Source organism: Ambystoma mexicanum, chromosome 6q (genome assembly GCF_040938575.1).
Source record: "Ambystoma mexicanum isolate Mex_15411 chromosome 6q, UKY_AmexF1_1, whole genome shotgun sequence".
Lineage (NCBI taxonomy): Eukaryota > Metazoa > Chordata > Amphibia > Caudata > Ambystomatidae > Ambystoma > Ambystoma mexicanum.
In genome coordinates, this window is record NC_090937.1 from 1,626,958,322 (window position 1) to 1,626,963,600 (window position 5,279).

At 50.0% G+C, this 5,279-nt stretch overlaps 2 non-coding genes across 2 annotated transcripts; both read left to right on the forward strand.

Moving 5' to 3' along the window:
- Window positions 1-1,686: 1,686 nt before the first annotated feature.
- On the forward strand, window positions 1,687-1,758 carry TRNAM-CAU (transfer RNA methionine (anticodon CAU)). Its single transcript has one exon. It is a non-coding gene; the product is annotated as a tRNA-Met (tRNA).
- A 2,442-nt stretch (window positions 1,759-4,200) lies between these two features.
- On the forward strand, window positions 4,201-4,272 carry TRNAM-CAU (transfer RNA methionine (anticodon CAU)). Its single transcript has one exon. It is a non-coding gene; the product is annotated as a tRNA-Met (tRNA).
- Window positions 4,273-5,279: the final 1,007 nt, after the last annotated feature.

The window sequence follows — 5,279 nt, forward strand, 5'->3', positions numbered from 1 at the left end:
ATGCTGAAGCAGCAGCAGCCCTTTCCCTGAAGCAAAGTTCCTTCATTCCTCCCTCCCATAACCCTTAGCAGGGGATTTATGGTAATTGAGTTGAGTTTCCAAACTGGCCCTTCCTTCCTTCCTTCCCATATCTGCCAGCTCGAGAAGGCTTGTTTTGTTGCACCTGGGAAGTAAAGTATCTATTTGCGAGAGAGAGAGAATGAGAGAGAGAGACAGAGAGAGAGAGACAGAGAGAGAAGGGGAAGGGGTGTTGGCAGTTAGGGTGTGAGCTAGAGAAATGAGGCCTGTCTGCAAAAGGCCATGGGATGGGAGTGCGTGGTTGCAGGTTGTTTGGCTTTGTAAGGCCTACTGCCCGCTTCACTCGAAACTGGGTCTAGGGTTGTCGGTTTGTAGGCTGTAAAAGCCCATAAAAGCTCTTGTTCTCCAACCAGCAGAGTGGCGCAGCGGAAGCGTGCTGGGCCCATAACCCAGAGGTCGATGGATCGAAACCATCCTCTGCTAACTTTTTTCAAATTATGTTTTTGTGTCATGGCATTAGGGCACAAAGAGCTGTAAGTGCCTGGATGCAATGTCATTCCTTGAACTTGCTGCCTCGTTCCACTCTTGCGCTAAATAGGAGAGGGTCCCAGCCCAGCCAACAAAATGTACTGTTCAATCAAACCAAACTTAAAACCAAGCTCCTTTTTTAAGGGGTCCCGGGGAAATGTTGGGCTGACCGGCAAGACCTCATGATGCGAACTGCTTCTGCGTCAAACGCAAGCTTTTTTCATTCCCAGCCAATGACTTATTCTTATTTCTAAGGGCCGCTCCATCAGATAGCCCAGACAGGCAGGCGTTGGTGGTATAGTGGTGAGCATAGCTGCCTTCCAAGCAGTTGACCCGGGTTCGATTCCCGGCCAACGCAGATCAAATCTTTAAATTGTTCAAAATGCATTTTTTGGAAATCAGACTCATGCTGAAAGCAAAGCTGACACACTTTTCGTGAAAATCAAAACCCCATCCAGGAAAGGTTCTTGCATCCTAGTTTCTGCAACTGTCTATCGGTGAGGGGATTGAAGCGAGCAGGGCTCCTGGCCCCTCCCCGACAAAGCCCTGACGAAGGCCTGACAAAGGCCTATTCGCCTTGCCCTGACGGGCCTTGGTCCCAGCAGGCCACCGAGCACAGCACCTCAGCCTATTAGAGTGAGGTTTCAGGATCTCTCTCATCCTGTAAACCAACATACTGAAGAAGGTGAAACGTGTGGCTGCGCTCCTCACATGCTGAAGCAGCAGCAGCCCTTTCCCTGAAGCAAAGTTCCTTCATTCCTCCCTCCCATAACCCTTAGCAGGGGATTTATGGTAATTGAGTTGAGTTTCCAAACTGGCCCTTCCTTCCTTCCTTCCCATATCTGCCAGCTCGAGAAGGCTTGTTTTGTTGCACCTGGGAAGTAAAGTATCTATTTGCGAGAGAGAGAGAATGAGAGAGAGAGACAGAGAGAGAGAGACAGAGAGAGAAGGGGAAGGGGTGTTGGCAGTTAGGGTGTGAGCTAGAGAAATGAGGCCTGTCTGCAAAAGGCCATGGGATGGGAGTGCGTGGTTGCAGGTTGTTTGGCTTTGTAAGGCCTACTGCCCGCTTCACTCGAAACTGGGTCTAGGGTTGTCGGTTTGTAGGCTGTAAAAGCCCAGAAAAGCTCTTGTTCTCCAACCAGCAGAGTGGCGCAGCGGAAGCGTGCTGGGCCCATAACCCAGAGGTCGATGGATCGAATCCATCCTCTGCTAACTTTTTTCAAATTATGTTTTTGTGTCATGGCATTAGGGCACAAAGAGCTGTAAGTGCCTGGATGCAATGTCATTCCTTGAACTTGCTGCCTCGTTCCACTCTTGCGCTAAATAGGAGAGGGTCCCAGCCCAGCCAACAAAATGTACTGTTCAATCAAACCAAACTTAAAACCAAGCTCCTTTTTTAAGGGGTCCCGGGGAAATGTTGGGCTGACCGGCAAGACCTCATGATGCGAACTGCTTCTGCGTCAAACGCAAGCTTTTTTCATTCCCAGCCAATGACTTATTCTTATTTCTAAGGGCCGCTCCATCAGATAGCCCAGACAGGCAGGCGTTGGTGGTATAGTGGTGAGCATAGCTGCCTTCCAAGCAGTTGACCCGGGTTCGATTCCCGGCCAACGCAGATCAAATCTTTAAATTGTTCAAAATGCATTTTTTGGAAATCAGACTCATGCTGAAAGCAAAGCTGACACACTTTTCGTGAAAATCAAAACCCCATCCAGGAAAGGTTCTTGCATCCTAGTTTCTGCAACTGTCTATCGGTGAGGGGATTGAAGCGAGCAGGGCTCCTGGCCCCTCCCCGACAAAGCCCTGACGAAGGCCTGACAAAGGCCTATTCGCCTTGCCCTGACGGGCCTTGGTCCCAGCAGGCCACCGAGCACAGCACCTCAGCCTATTAGAGTGAGGTTTCAGGATCTCTCTCATCCTGTAAACCAACATACTGAAGAAGGTGAAACGTGTGGCTGCGCTCCTCACATGCTGAAGCAGCAGCAGCCCTTTCCCTGAAGCAAAGTTCCTTCATTCCTCCCTCCCATAACCCTTAGCAGGGGATTTATGGTAATTGAGTTGAGTTTCCAAACTGGCCCTTCCTTCCTTCCTTCCCATATCTGCCAGCTCGAGAAGGCTTGTTTTGTTGCACCTGGGAAGTAAAGTATCTATTTGCGAGAGAGAGAGAATGAGAGAGAGAGACAGAGAGAGAGAGACAGAGAGAGAAGGGGAAGGGGTGTTGGCAGTTAGGGTGTGAGCTAGAGAAATGAGGCCTGTCTGCAAAAGGCCATGGGATGGGAGTGCGTGGTTGCAGGTTGTTTGGCTTTGTAAGGCCTACTGCCCGCTTCACTCGAAACTGGGTCTAGGGTTGTCGGTTTGTAGGCTGTAAAAGCCCAGAAAAGCTCTTGTTCTCCAACCAGCAGAGTGGCGCAGCGGAAGCGTGCTGGGCCCATAACCCAGAGGTCGATGGATCGAAACCATCCTCTGCTAACTTTTTTCAAATTATGTTTTTGTGTCATGGCATTAGGGCACAAAGAGCTGTAAGTGCCTGGATGCAATGTCATTCCTTGAACTTGCTGCCTCGTTCCACTCTTGCGCTAAATAGGAGAGGGTCCCAGCCCAGCCAACAAAATGTACTGTTCAATCAAACCAAACTTAAAACCAAGCTCCTTTTTTAAGGGGTCCCGGGGAAATGTTGGGCTGACCGGCAAGACCTCATGATGCGAACTGCTTCTGCGTCAAACGCAAGCTTTTTTCATTCCCAGCCAATGACTTATTCTTATTTCTAAGGGCCGCTCCATCAGATAGCCCAGACAGGCAGGCGTTGGTGGTATAGTGGTGAGCATAGCTGCCTTCCAAGCAGTTGACCCGGGTTCGATTCCCGGCCAACGCAGATCAAATCTTTAAATTGTTCAAAATGCATTTTTTGGAAATCAGACTCATGCTGAAAGCAAAGCTGACACACTTTTCGTGAAAATCAAAACCCCATCCAGGAAAGGTTCTTGCATCCTAGTTTCTGCAACTGTCTATCGGTGAGGGGATTGAAGCGAGCAGGGCTCCTGGCCCCTCCCCGACAAAGCCCTGACGAAGGCCTGACAAAGGCCTATTCGCCTTGCCCTGACGGGCCTTGGTCCCAGCAGGCCACCGAGCACAGCACCTCAGCCTATTAGAGTGAGGTTTCAGGATCTCTCTCATCCTGTAAACCAACATACTGAAGAAGGTGAAACGTGTGGCTGCGCTCCTCACATGCTGAAGCAGCAGCAGCCCTTTCCCTGAAGCAAAGTTCCTTCATTCCTCCCTCCCATAACCCTTAGCAGGGGATTTATGGTAATTGAGTTGAGTTTCCAAACTGGCCCTTCCTTCCTTCCTTCCCATATCTGCCAGCTCGAGAAGGCTTGTTTTGTTGCACCTGGGAAGTAAAGTATCTATTTGCGAGAGAGAGAGAATGAGAGAGAGAGACAGAGAGAGAGAGACAGAGAGAGAAGGGGAAGGGGTGTTGGCAGTTAGGGTGTGAGCTAGAGAAATGAGGCCTGTCTGCAAAAGGCCATGGGATGGGAGTGCGTGGTTGCAGGTTGTTTGGCTTTGTAAGGCCTACTGCCCGCTTCACTCGAAACTGGGTCTAGGGTTGTCGGTTTGTAGGCTGTAAAAGCCCAGAAAAGCTCTTGTTCTCCAACCAGCAGAGTGGCGCAGCGGAAGCGTGCTGGGCCCATAACCCAGAGGTCGATGGATCGAATCCATCCTCTGCTAACTTTTTTCAAATTATGTTTTTGTGTCATGGCATTAGGGCACAAAGAGCTGTAAGTGCCTGGATGCAATGTCATTCCTTGAACTTGCTGCCTCGTTCCACTCTTGCGCTAAATAGGAGAGGGTCCCAGCCCAGCCAACAAAATGTACTGTTCAATCAAACCAAACTTAAAACCAAGCTCCTTTTTTAAGGGGTCCCGGGGAAATGTTGGGCTGACCGGCAAGACCTCATGATGCGAACTGCTTCTGCGTCAAACGCAAGCTTTTTTCATTCCCAGCCAATGACTTATTCTTATTTCTAAGGGCCGCTCCATCAGATAGCCCAGACAGGCAGGCGTTGGTGGTATAGTGGTGAGCATAGCTGCCTTCCAAGCAGTTGACCCGGGTTCGATTCCCGGCCAACGCAGATCAAATCTTTAAATTGTTCAAAATGCATTTTTTGGAAATCAGACTCATGCTGAAAGCAAAGCTGACACACTTTTCGTGAAAATCAAAACCCCATCCAGGAAAGGTTCTTGCATCCTAGTTTCTGCAACTGTCTATCGGTGAGGGGATTGAAGCGAGCAGGGCTCCTGGCCCCTCCCCGACAAAGCCCTGACGAAGGCCTGACAAAGGCCTATTCGCCTTGCCCTGACGGGCCTTGGTCCCAGCAGGCCACCGAGCACAGCACCTCAGCCTATTAGAGTGAGGTTTCAGGATCTCTCTCATCCTGTAAACCAACATACTGAAGAAGGTGAAACGTGTGGCTGCGCTCCTCACATGCTGAAGCAGCAGCAGCCCTTTCCCTGAAGCAAAGTTCCTTCATTCCTCCCTCCCATAACCCTTAGCAGGGGATTTATGGTAATTGAGTTGAGTTTCCAAACTGGCCCTTCCTTCCTTCCTTCCCATATCTGCCAGCTCGAGAAGGCTTGTTTTGTTGCACCTGGGAAGTAAAGTATCTATTTGCGAGAGAGAGAGAATGAGAGAGAGAGACAGAGAGAGAGAGACAGAGAGAGAAGGGGAAGGGGTGT